General features: G+C 45.7%; 1 protein-coding gene across 1 annotated transcript in view; it reads right to left on the bottom strand.

The window, feature by feature from the left end:
- Nucleotides 1-14,204, bottom strand: part of KIF6 (kinesin family member 6) — a 1,537,786-nt gene that overhangs the window by 232,960 nt on the left and 1,290,622 nt on the right. The gene's annotated exons all lie outside the window — the stretch shown is intronic.

The raw sequence follows: 14,204 nt of genomic DNA, 5'->3' as shown, positions 1-14,204 counted from the left end.
TAGGGGCACAGCTGGGCCCAGGGAGGTTAGCACACAGGGCCGTCCAGCAGGGAGGCAAGTCCTTGTGGCGGTTCCTCATGAGGCCCCCAGCAGCAGCTAGCCCCCAGCAAGTCCAGGTACAGCACAACATTCATGGGGTCACAGCCACTATTTTTATACTACACATTCCTTTTGCTGCAGCACAGGGCTTGGGGGAACCAGCAAAAACCTGTTCAAGGAGAATTGGAGCACTCTGTGTACCAGGCTCCTCTTCCCCTTTGTCAGGTGGGGGCTCGGTGATCAGACACACCACAGGGGGCGGAGTCATGATTGTACAGGGCAGGCAGAATCCTATTCAGGGTCAGGGGACTACTCCTCACACTACTCCAAATGTAGATGTCCCATTCAGCCTAGTGCCGACTCACCCTGCCCCTCCTGGAGCCACACACACCTCCCAGCCCCTGTCACTCAAAAGCCAGACATGCAATTCACATCAAGCAGGAAGACACATAGCACACAGAAACATCAACTTCTAAAAGTGGCATTTATAATAAACATGCGCACACCATTGTGCAGCATTTATTATTACCATTCCAAATATACTAAACTTGACCACGCTGCTCCTCTCATATCAGGAATTACCACGGAAACACTTATCAGGGACTCCCCAATGTATTCCTATGGGAGGGCAGCCCCACAGTAGTCAGAAACCAAAACAGCTGTTTGTCATTACCAGGACATGTCACACACTTAAGGTACATGTCCTATCTTTCACCTACAATGCACCCTGCCCATAGGGCTAGCTAGGGCCTACCTTAGGGGTGACTTAAATGCAGGAAAAGGGGGTCACAGACATGGCACACACTTTAGGTGTCACGTCACAACGGCAGTAACACTGCACGCACAGGCCCTGCAATGGCTGAGGCCTGAGATAGGTTTGCAAGGCTACTTTGGTGGGTGGCACAATCAGCGCTGCAGTCCCACTAGTTACAGACTTGGCAGGGGTCCCCTATCTCGTTTGGGGTGGAAGGGCCGAGTTTAGGTCAGTTATAACACCTTAGCTGACGGTTTAAGAGCCAGCAAGGCATCTCTCGAGTAGCGCAGATGCACCTAGTCATGGAGTTTAACTGATCAGGGATACAGGCCCTGGGCCAGGTCCAAGCGCCGATGGGCTTGCCTTAGGAACCCCTTCAGCATGCCCACTGCACGCGGACGCGCTTTATCCAGTCCTAAGTAGCCTGTCACAGAGAGGGGAGGGTCGATGGGTGAGTCAAAACACATCGCTGCTACAGCGCAAAACAGGTAAAGAGAAATGAAAGGTTTACTGGGGTCCAGCAACCCCTATCACAGAGTACAAGCTCCCTTGCAACCTATGATTGGTAACAAATTTAAGGCAAATTAAAATTGGTAAAATATACAAATACATAAAACCATTAAAAAGCAGAGCAAGACCTCTACTAAGATGGCCCCCAACATAAAACCATGAAAAAGCAGGGCAAGCCCTCTACTAAGATGGCGCCCAACATAAAACCATTAAAAAGCAGGGCAATCCCTCTACTAAGATGGCGCTCAACATAAAACCGTTAAAAAGCAGGGCAAGCCCTCTACTAAGATGGCGCCCAACATAAAACCATGAAAAAGCAGGGCAATCCCTCTACTAAGATGGCGCTCAACATAAAACCATGAAAAATCAGGGCAAGCCCTCTACTAAGATGGCGCCCAACATAAAACCATTAAAAGGAAGGACAAGCCCTCTACTAAGATGGCGCGCTTGGAGACTGGAGCCAGGCCACTCAGAAAACTGCGCTGAAGCACCTACAAGGAAATGAGTGTGGGCAAAGTGGTCATCCACTAACCTTGTTACAGGTGGCGCGGACGCGCTCTATCCAGTCCTAAGTAGCCAGTCATAGGAATGGGCGTGTTGAGGGGTGTGTCTAAACAAAGTGCTGCTACAGTGCATGACACAAGATGAAAGATGTAATAAAGCTTTTTAAACTGAAAAAAATATGGATTTACAAAAAAAACATTACAAGCATCAATTCAAATAATAAATACCACTATCCAATCAATTCAGTTTAAATGCAAATTGTAAGAAAGATTACGGATGCTACCTCCAGAAAAGAAGAGGGTAAGCTACTGAGAGTAGAGACGACTTGCCCCCACCTAGAAATGTGAAAGCCCAACCCCGCTAGTGGGGTTAGGATTCCAGGCTGTACAGATGCACCAGAGCCCTGTGTGAGTAGGTACACTCCAACACTTCAAGCATCTTCATCCTGACCATGCCATGGCAGAGGCCAGAGCTGCCCTGTCCTGGTAAAAGCGAGAGCTGCGAACCTCCCTGGTAAAGGTAAGAGCTGCCCCCGGCAGAGGCGAGAGCTGCCCCCTGCCCTGTCCGAGGCAATAGCTGTCGCAGCCGTGGTAGAGGCAAGAGCTGCCCCCTGCCTTGGCAGAAGCAAGAGCTGCCCCATGATGCCCTCGGCAGAGGTGAGAGATGCCCCCTGCTTCCCCTGGCAGAGGTGAGAGCTGCCCCATGCCCCCGGCAGAGATGAGCGCTGCCCCATGCCCCTGGCAGAGTTGAGAGCTGCCCCATGCCCCCAGCAGAGGTGAGAGCTGTCGCTGCCCTGGCAGAAGTGAGAGCTGCCCTGGCAGAGGAAAGAGTTGCCCCCTCCTCTGAATCTCACAAGAGTTATACTGGAAACCCTCAACCACCAAATGCCAGAAGTGCTGCATACCATCTCTACTGGGGCGGCGTTTTCTAAGTACTGTATTTCCTCTTGTTTTTGGTTCTCTCTCCTAGCTGCAGGCCACAGTCACGCCTTCCGCAAAGATCTGTTATAAATTATAATAAAGAGCCGTGAGTTAAATAAAGTACAAAACTCACAACTATAATTTGAAATGGATCTGATTGAAATAGGTCCTGACTAAGGCCGAAGGCTCAAAGAGGTTATTATGGCCAAAACATGTTGACTGCCTCTGTTGATGCTAAAGATTGCTAATACGTCCAAACAACATCACACCTTGTTTTTAAGCTTACCACTATTCCTTCTCTCCACATTAAAGAATTATTTCCAGGTATGGCAGGTAATTTTAGAATTGCACAGCTCCCACCAGTATTGTTTACCAGACACTGTCCCTCCAGTTGGAGGCGTTATACACCTGGAGAAGAAAGTACCAAGATGTGGAACCCGAAGATGATGCCACTCACCAAGCCACCCTGGTGGAGATGATATACACTGCTGGTCTCATCTGATGGTTTAGGCTTTCCAGAATAACTCTTGTGAGACTCTAGCATTGAGACCGGTGCGGTTCACTCTTCTTTGGTTATATGTGCTACTTGCACACCACATCATCTGATAACATTCCAAGGCAGTGCTGCTTTCATCAGTTTCAAACAGCTGTCTTTACTACATCTGGGCCATCTGAAGCTCATTAAGCATAGGAGGTGTTGCAGTATTTAATTCCATGGCTGAACATCCCTCCCGCCCCCGTCTATGCCCCTTGTTCTTCTCCTGAAGGTCGAATGATAGACACTGAACTATGTCCAACAGTCTGAGTACAGGATATCTTAGTATTCAAACTCCACACCTCAATTTAGTCAGTGCACATGTGAGTAATGAGCTAACATGTTATAAGAGGGAGTAGGCCATGGAGAGACAGGCGGCTTCAACGCGGTTCTTATCATGGGTTTCTTTGATCCTCACGGCCTCCACCTCTCACCCTGTTTTCCGTTCCTTTACTGCTGTGTGAATGATGTTTTTTGGACTCTTTCCCTCTCTGCTCACTGAGACATGAACCAGACAGAAGATATTTGATGGTCTTCTCCAGTGGGTGTAAGTGACTAGGTATTTGAGTGTGAAATGCAATAGCCTTGTGCCACACCATGAGTGTTCACTGTGAAACGTTGACTTCCTCCTGCCATGGAAGACCTCTATTCCTCCATCTCATCCATCTGCTTTGTAGCTGGGTACCATACATGTTGGCAGCCCCAGGAGAACAAAATAATCAGATCATAGACCTGGCTTAAAACTAAGCGGGCTTTTCACAAAGGTCACTTACTCTTGTGAGTAATTTACAAATGTAAATTTACTCTTACGCTTTTGAGTAACTTTACTACTTTTGGCTATTCACAGAATCTGAGTGTAGAGTTACTCAAAGGTGTAGACTTACATGTCTCAACTCCTTGAAACAGAGGGTTGCATCCACATTTACAAGCCTAAGTTACCATTGCCAGTAAGAAACTGTATTAAGACCTACACCATACATGGCCAACCTACTTAAACATGCTCCCATTAAAAATAATTGAGGTAGGAACGTAAAATAAAATCCGATAGGGAACAAAGGTAAATGAAATAACATTACTTAAAATTGTTAAACATATAAATAAATATAATTTAATGTTTACAAAAACAAAAACATTGCATATCTAATTTTTAAATATAAAATACTTTATTAACTTTTATAATTTAAACCTTAACGTAACATTATTTTTAATTAAAATATAATTACTGTTGATGAATTCTATAAATCACCTTTAATATTTGTTAATGCATACCATTTACTTTAGGTGTGAATTAATTTTTTTATTTAAACTTAAAAAAAATATTTTTCATCGAATATATTTAAATTAAAGATTTAATTCATAGTGAAGTTTATAGTATTGTATCTTTTTACATTGTTCTGCATTTAAAATAAATTATAAAATGAATTGACATTACTATCTAACATAAAAATATTTTTACTTATTTATTATAAACTTTAATAAACCTTTTTACATGTATCCTATACTTTACCATAAGGCGATCTCAGCCCCAACTGAGGAGTCTCCCTGTGGTAAAGCATTGGGCAAATATTTATATAAATGAAAAAAAATTGTTAAAATATTTTGAGTAGCAATGGGCTAACTCTTTTGTGGGCGAGTAAATGTCTCTCCCCAAACCCCTCTCTAACCCCTACTTTTTTTAAAATAAAATCTTTTTATTAAAACAAGCCACGCATTTACAGGATGTTTATCGCGGTAACTGTGCGAGTCCCAAACATATTGATAAGACATAAATATTCCTAATATAGTCATTAAGGTTTCTCTGATCTCTCTCCCTCACCCAATAACCGACACCACCCCCCAACTCATTTGGCTATCTTGTCTTTTGTTCCTGTTCTGGGCTGGGACTGGGTTACACAGCATTCCTCGATATTTGTTTCATTTCCCCCAGATCTTTGTCCATTTTTGAGGGCATCCTCTGCTGTCATAGATCGCCTTTTCCGCATATTCCAAATCAATTTTCTATTCAAAGTCGGCGCCACTATTGCTTTCCACCTTCTCGCAACGTTACGCTTCGCAACCATGAATCCTAACGAACAAGTTACTTAGCTTCGGTAACAATGTATCTGGTAGAGACGATTCTAGCTGCAGATTCCTTAACGTAGAATTTTCCCAAGGCATGAGACTGGATCCGTAATTGTTTTTGCCACAGCATTCCTGCGTGCCGAGGTGGCGGCACCGCGCGACTCCGCCATGACGCTGTCCGCGGACGTGACGTCAGCGAGGTCACATCAGTCCCACCCGGCGCGCTGACGTCTGTTTTCTTCTGAGAAGTTTTCCGCGCCACAAGGCGGAGCCATCACAAACAAAATTGGGAGAGTATGGGAACAGTGTGCAAAAAATCTGTGAATCGGAAAGGGAAGAAGCGAATGGTGAAGAACAGCACCATGAGGGACAGTGCCAGGCACTGTTACTGAAAGTCATGGTAGGGAAAGAGCAGGGCACTGCTTCTGAGAAGCAACACTGCAATGCGAACGTGATATCCACCCTGGAGGCAGAAAAACATGTGAAAAATGTCATAACGGACAACAGAAAGTCTGCAACTACAATCTATAACAGTGAAGGGCAACAAATCCGGAACAGATGAGTAACGATAAATTACCCCGAGACAACACCATCAAGGAGTGTTGTATCCCCTGTAAAGAGCTACGGGCTGAGGCACAGCCAAGAGACCCCAACCCAGAGGACTATAGAGGAGTCAGAAACCCCAAGCAATGAGAAAGGGAGAAGATTATGAGTAGGCCCCACACTGGAATAACAAGGGTGTAGGATGCAGAAGTACATGTGAACCTACCACCCAAGTACCAGAAAGGAAGGGGTGGAACAAATAAACAGAACAAAGCATCCCGCCAGGGAGGAAGTGAAAGAGGACACTCGCAGAAGACAAAGCCACCCGGAGGGAAGCGAGTGCAGAAGACCAAACTGAAGGTCCTCGCAGAATGGGGAGGAAGGCTGGCCGTGAAGAAATCTGAGGCTAGAATCGTCTCTACCAGATACATTGTTACCGAAGATGAGTAACTTGTACATCTGATAGAGACTACTAGCTGCAGATTCCTTAACGTAGAATAGATACACTAGCCATACCCAGAGGGGAGGAGGGTCTGCAACAGAACCTCACCAGCTTGGAAGAACACAGGGCCCCAACAGGGGATGTGTCATGGGGGCAGGAAGGACGGCACAGCCCCCACCAAGCAGAAGTAAATAAAAACAAGGGGAAGGGAAGGCCAGGATACCACAAGCCTACACGAGGGGCAAAGGGCCTCACTAATGGCCTAAAAACACACACCACAAAAGCTAAAGGGCTGTACCAGCAGCCAAAAGTACAGAGGGGCCAACTTAAAGACCCTGAAGGCATTCCCAGCCACACACAGCACACAGAGGGGCCAACCAAAACACTTGGCCCAAAGAGAAAGGTGGGATAAATGCCTCCTATAAGACACCTGAGGACCGACAAGCCGAAGATTACAGAGGGGGAGGAGGACGGAGCCCCGCAAGGAGTTGCTGAATAGCGGAGTCTGCCTGGGTGTTAAATAAAAGAATCCCATCAAAGGGCAGGTCAACAAGATGCTCCAGAATATTCTCAGGAAAGACGCTATCCCGCAACCAAGCATGGCGGCGGAGGGCCACAGAACTCGCCATTGAGTGGGCGAGAGAATCAGAGACATCCAAGGCCAAACGGAGAATAAATGCAGCTAACTCCCGACCATCCAGCACATGGTGCCGCAGATCAGAGCGGACAGCTTCGTGGGAGGTGCGAGACAGAAGGGACTCTGCAGAATCCCATAGGTCAGAGGTAGCCCTGGCAACACACAAAGTGTGTTGAGCACGTGCAGAGCAGCACTAGTGGTATCGAAAATGTTACGACCCCAGGAGTCCAACCACCGGGCCTCCCGTGACGGAGAGAGCAACACTGAAGGCAAGGAAGGGAAAGAAGTCTGCAGGGCAGGGCCCTTGGCAGATGGGTGGGAAAAAAGGCAGACTGGATCGTGCGGGGCAGGACGGTGGCAGTGCAGGAGAGGCTGAGGCACCGGATCCCCTGTAGCAGGACACCCCAAGGCTCCCAGAAGAGAGTTGTGGAGCGAAGCTTCAAATGGAAGAAGCGGTTTCCCTCCACCAGAGCTCTGGTGGAGAACCTCCAACAAGTGATCCGTTGGGAGTGGAGCGACCAGGTTGCCCAATTGCAATGCCAGTGGCCGTGGAGATGGCCCGGACAAAGGCTACACTCGCCTCCGTAGGGCGACATGGGGGGAGAGAGCAACTCTTCCGTGGGCGAAGGCTGCAAACTAAGTCGCCCGTCCCCATGCCCTGCTGGAGGAAGAAACGGCGAGCCCCTGTAGGATGGAGGACCCACTGACGAGTGAGTGGCCTGAGGGGTCTCCGGAGAAGGTGGAGAAGCCTGCGGGGCAACCAACTGCAAGGTGCAAAAGAGGGGATCCGGTTGCTGTGGACGAGGAGACGGCATAGAACCCGCCCCAGAAGCCGCCAGGGAAAAGGCAATGATGCGGCGTCCAGTCTCCGGTGAAGAGATGACAATCCTCCGGAGAGTAAGGGACATCCGCAGAAGAGTCGACAATCCGACGCCGGTACAGCGCAAGGAAGTCTGTCATGGGCACGATGTGTCCTTGATCGGCGCCAAAGTGTCCACCAGGGCTGCCGAGTTGACCTCCACCACCCCATGCCTCATAGTAGAAAGGGGCGGGATCGGAGCCAAAGCGGCCAATGAACGGCGCCGAAAAGGCGCCATCTCGACCTTCAATGAGGCAGCCACCTGCGCAGAGGACCGAGAGGGAATCGGGGAGGCGCCCCAGGTCCCTGCCTCCACCTGCGGCGCCGCCAGGGCTGGACAGGAAAGCCGTCGGCGTCGGAAAGGCTTTGACTCGGCCTCCGATAAGACAGCTGCCTGCCCAGAGACAGAGGGGGACTTGGGGATGAGCCGTGAGTCCTGGAGACCTCCTGCGTCACCACAGGGAATACTGCGTGGTTTTGCAGCGAGGCAGGGACGCCGTGGGTCGAAGAGTGGAACCCCGTAGGGCCGCACCTCGACGACTCCACACCAAAACCTGAAGCCGAACGCGTCGGCGCCGGGGGCGAATCCGCCGGTGAGTCCGCAGAAGGCCCGCACATGGCGAGGAATCTGCGGATGTCTCAGGAAGAGGAGGGGCCCAAAGAAGCCTGCAGCGCTGTAGCGTAGGCCTTCATTTGGGCCCTTGTCGCCCCAATGCCAGGAAACAGCAGATAGGGTGAGACAGGGATGCTGTGGCAAAAAAATCTCCGGATCTAGTCTCACGCCTGGGGATAATTCTACGTTAAGGAATCTGCGGCTAGTAGTCTCTACCAGACGCATAAGTGCTAGGTGTTTATTAGGTCTGAGTCTCCCCATATATATAGCAAACACCATCTCGGTGAAGTATTCTCCTTCTCTAATCCCTTCTTACTCCTCCCTGAACCCCTCCCATCTAATAGTAAGTATGTTTCTTTTTCCAGTCACTCCCCCGTCCTTCCCACATTTACTTCTAAGGGGCCAATTCCGATGCTGGACGGACTGGAGTCGAAATCAGTCAGGAAATGGAACTGAACAACCTCTTGTAATCGGTTCCAGACCTGCAAGTAGGATGTCGCAATCCTACACTTAACAATACTTAACAATGGGAGCATGCATTCCAAACAGGATGCTTGCTCGCATCTGTTATAACTGCTGTTCGGCCATTGTGACTGGGTTTGTGGAATGTTGGTGTGTGATGATGCTGTGGAATGTTGGATGAGCGTGAAGTCAGTTGGAGGCTGGGCGAGGCAGCAGGAAGGCTGCTGCTGGTGAAACTCTTCATCTTAACATCTTACTTCCTAAATCAATTTACTTAACCTACCCGGGAACCGGACGTCTTCCATTTACAACGTATTTTGGCGACAATTATTAAGAGGAACTTGCATGTGAAATGAAGAGAAAGAAGAAAATATGGAAACAATTCTACAAGACACAAACTTTAGGTAACTGCAAAAAAGAAGAACTTTGAATGAACTCAAGTGTACAGGGAAAGACACTGCGATGTGGAATTTAATCAAATATCTACTAGTCCAAGGGGCAGGTTGCTTCATAAATCTACTTGACCTGTAAAAAAATCCACTTGTCCCCTTTGTGTCATGTAATGCGGCGAAAAATTATGGCAGCCATGTCATTATATAAGAGCTCTGAAATAGCCTCTCTGATTATGGCAGGGATCATACCATAGTAGGGTTTGAATACTAGCAATTCCCTTATGTTGCCAAGTTTCCACAGATGTACATACTGGGACTGAAGGTAATGGTAAGCAACAGTCCCAGGGTTGAAATGCCCTACTGAGTCTGTGCAAACTTACTAACTTACATGTTTTAAGGGTTTGCACCAACTCTTTTCTAATCTCAACCCTACTGAAATTTACTCCTGACAATGGCAGACATAAAAAGTCTTCCAGGGTTGGAAAAAAAATGGTTGGAGGGAAAGTGAACTTGCAAACACTCAGATTTTCGCATGAGCAAATCTACACCTACATATTTGCTCATGCTAAAATGCAGTTCACAAATATCTTCCAGGAGTACTATTTCTTGGCCTGCTTCTGTTAAGTCTTGTGAATTCACGAAAGCCGTATTTCTGCACTTAATGCAAGGACATGGGTGCACTTTTGAGACTTTATTTAATAATTGGGCCCATAATTACGTCTGGGGTTAACCATGGCCTTTTGTGTTTATTAAAATTCTGTCTGTCTCTCTCTCTCTCTATCGGCTAGCTTCACTGTGAGTGACAGCATTCTGTTCTTTCACAAGGAGCACATCGACAAACAGTTGTTTTGTTCATTGCCAGGAACTACTATGGCAATGTGTGCTTTTTGAGACCAAATTTCTTTTGCATTTGCCAATGTTTGTTGTAATGGTGGGGGCCCGGCAGCTTCCACATCAATAAGGTTTTACAAAAACCATGCCAGAACAAGTCACGCATAGACAAAACCAAAAAGCTGATCAACAATTTCAGACCTATTGGCTTTACCAATGCTTGTTATTTTTTATGTTTCCCATAATCTTATTAAAATTGGTTACAAGGATTTTCCATTATGAATATTTTTAGGGAATACTAGCATACATCAATACTTTTTACTAAATGATGCTGCAAAGAAATGGTACCTGCAATTTTACATATTATAAAGAACAGTGGTCCCTATAACAAGAATTATTGTGAGCAATGATCATACACTAAATAGATTGTATGTCTTCTGTCCATCCGGACAGGATTTTATTTTGAGTCAGAAGAATAGTTTTGATTGTTAAAAATGTCAAGCGGGCACAGCCGTGACCTTCAACATTTACAGGACAACAACAAAAAGGACAGAAATGGAAAAAGCACAAAATATGTCTGTACATTAGCTTTTCAATGGGACAGACGTCAAATTTTAGACCGCACCATTGCAATTATCCATGTTACATACACTTTTTGCATATGGGGTTTATGTGTCGACGTTTCGATGCCTTTCTTAGATTGTGGGCATCATCATCAGGACATTGGATGACATTATTGTTGTCTTAATTATTAAAACCATATCAATTGGCCTTTCCATCACATTTACATCATAAACATTATTTACAATGGGAGGAAAAAGGAGGGGAAAATAATAATAAAGAAAAATAGCATAAATAACAGGCATATAGTTTACATCCTCATTAATTCTTCTGATTAAATGCATTGGGTGAATGGTGACATGCATAAAAAGATTTTTTGTGGCCATTTGTTTGTGCGTGAATAGGCAAAAGCTTGATTTTGATCAGCTTTATTAATAGGGACTGTGAACTGGTGGTCTAAGTGCCGAGTGGTGCCGAGAGCGAATGGGCGTCGATCTGAAATTGTTTGCAAGTGGTTTATGTGTAACAGGGACGCCGAGCATAAAAAGGTAAGGTGAGAACGGCGAGTGAGCGGGGATTGTACGGGGTGAGCGCCAAGTTTAATTGTGGCTAAGCGTTTACCATGCTTTTAAAATGAGAAACAGCATAAAATGGTAATGTGAGAACGGCGAGTGAGCGGGGATTGTACGGGGTGATCGCCAAGTTTAATTGTGGCTAAGCGTTTACCATGCTTTTAAATTGAGAAACAGCAGAATTGCCACCTACAGAATTAAGACGGCCGGTGAACCTGTATTCTCGTGGTTAGCCTGGCGTTGTGCGCAGAGTAATCTGTCGAGAGAATAACTACCAGTTAGAGAAAAGGAGTCAGGTGGTGACTGCGAGCAGTGGCCCGTGGTGGTTAAACTGTTTACCTGCAGCTTCGCGGTACGTTATAGAAATCGCGCGTAGGTTTAATCACAGCATTATTTAGGGGATCCGCCGAAATGCACAATGGCTCTCTGTAGTTGGGCGAAAAGATGCCACAGAGACCTGCAATTTTACTGCAGTTTCGCTAAATGTTTTTGCATTTTTTTTGTGAACATTTTATTTTAGAAGCAAAGAATCAACAATTTTGCTTTCAAGCATCTGCAAATATTTGCATTTATTCAGGAAGCATTCTGGGAGCATCATCCACTTTGGCGCTGCGCACATTTTCGCCCTGTGCTGGTGATTTAATGAGTGGGCGGGATTCGGACGGCCCCCGGCCATCCTCCCCACACGCCCACGTGAAACATGACAGCCGGGGGGTCGTCATGTGCACTGAAGGGGTTAAACATAGCCTCATATTGCTAAACATTGAAAACGTGTGTACACATTTTTATACCGGAACCTCTGCCAGTATTGCACTCTGACCTTACAACATTTACTTAGAGCGCTCACCCTAATAATAAAGGGTTTGCATTAATGAACCATAAATACACATTTGAACAGCATTAAAACATGGACACAAATATTAGCTTAACTACGGTCAATGCTTGTCCCTGATCCATAATGTGGGACTGTAAATTGGCAGCCAAAGGGTTTGTGCTGTAGGGGGTTGGCCCTACATGTCCCAAGGACAAAATACACATGAAAACTTGTTGCCCTTGACACTAAACAATATGTCCCGGGCGTCGGGCTATAGAAATTCCACATCCCTGCCGACAGTATGCCCTTCAGCCACACCAGTGTCATGTTCCACCAGACAACATGCTTAACCTAAGTGTGCTTTTAATGGACTCAGTTGGAGCCGACCTGCTGTGAATTGTACAAGACCAACGGTGCGTTATGTCTTAATTTCCCAAGGGAGCAGAAAATGGTGTGGTGATGCTGAGGAATGTTGGATGAATCTGGTGTCAGTTGGAGGATGGGCACAAAGGCTGCTCCTGGTGCGGCTTTTCATCTTAACATCTTACTTAATAAATCAACTTATTAACCTACCCTGGAACCGGATGTCTTTCATTTACAACTGCATTGTTAAGTGCAGAGGTGCAGTTCATCAATGCACCCGGTGGCAGGCACCCCACCATGCCGCCACCGGGTGCAGGGATCAACAGGGGGGCACCCTAGGTTCCCCCAAGGCCGCCATTCGGTGGTCTCGCACCCATGGTGGCCCTGTTGGGGGCTCCCAAATGCAGTTTCCCAAAGCCTTTCTGTGTCTGAAAGGCAGGCGCAGAAAGGCAGTGGGAAACTGCCATCGTACTCCCTCGGCCGTAAAGAGACGGCCGTGAGAGTACTGAAGGTTTCCGGATGGCGGACAGGTTCTCTGACCCTGTCGGAAGTCATCCGGAAAACCGAGTTGGATTCCTTTCCGACGAGCCCATCGGGATGGCTCGGTCAGAAAGGAATCCGAATGGGCATGTCCAATGCGGTTAGGATGGCGCCGACCGAGGATCAGAGCCATTCCTAACCGCAATTGAAGTGGCCCGTAAATAGTACACTTACACGTCTGAGGATCTCCCCTTAGTGAAGACAGGAGCGGTGGAGATTTACACTCGCAGGTTTGTGAATAGAATTTTGTTGTACTTTGAAAGTACTATTATAGTACTACTAAACGTACCACAAAATGCAGTTTGTGATTAAGACCTGCGATGTGGAAGCTGTAATAACCAGACTGCATCTCAGGAATAAGGTCAGGAGGCCTTTCATAGGATGATAAAACCCATGACCCATGCAGGCACTGACTGAAGTGTAGTTGATTAAAGCCCTTTAACTGCTTTCTATAGCTAGAGGCTTTACAATGTCTAAGTGATCCCAAACCACTTACACTGTTTTTGAATATTTTTGGGTTTCCACAGTAAAAGTTAATTAAACAAAAAAAATGGTATTATACATATTAATGTAATATTTTATTGATTTGATTTCAATACAAAACAAAATAAAAAAATGCTACAGCACTATTAATTTAATTTAGAATTAAACATGTAATTAATGTAATTAAAATAAATGTAAAATATTTTTCTGAAGTTTAAATTAAAATATAAATTTCCACCTAAAGGGAAAAATATTTTTTATGATGCATTAGTAAACATTAATAGTGATGTATGGAATTTAGTAAAAGTAACATTATTATATTTTAATCCAATGTGTTTTATATTCATTTTTAAATACAAAAAGGTTCTTAAATATTTTATAATTGCATTAAAAATGAGTAAAATTTTCTTAGAAATTATTTTTAGCATTAAATTATATATATTTATATTTGTAACTATTGTAAACAATGCATTTTAATTTGGCATTATTTCCTATAGGGTTTTATTTTATGTCCCACCCTCCACTATTTTATGAGGGAGGGAGTTGCTGCACCAATGGTTAGCCATGTGTGTTGGTACACTTACTGTGCTCTGAGCAGGAGTACTTTACTACTGCTTTGGGTCTCTTTTTGTCCGTGGTAACTATAAAAGTGCAGTGTGTGAGTAGCTATTGGCTTAGTTTTTTGTGAGTAGGTTGACTTCCCTCCCTGATCTCCTCCCTGACCATCTGTAAACCCTTTCTTTCTCATCCCTAATGTCCTCACCTTTAT

This window comes from Lissotriton vulgaris, chromosome 6 (assembly GCF_964263255.1).
Source record: "Lissotriton vulgaris chromosome 6, aLisVul1.2, whole genome shotgun sequence".
Classification (NCBI taxonomy): Eukaryota; Metazoa; Chordata; class Amphibia; order Caudata; family Salamandridae; genus Lissotriton; species Lissotriton vulgaris.
This window is presented reverse-complemented; position numbering and strand designations above follow the sequence as displayed.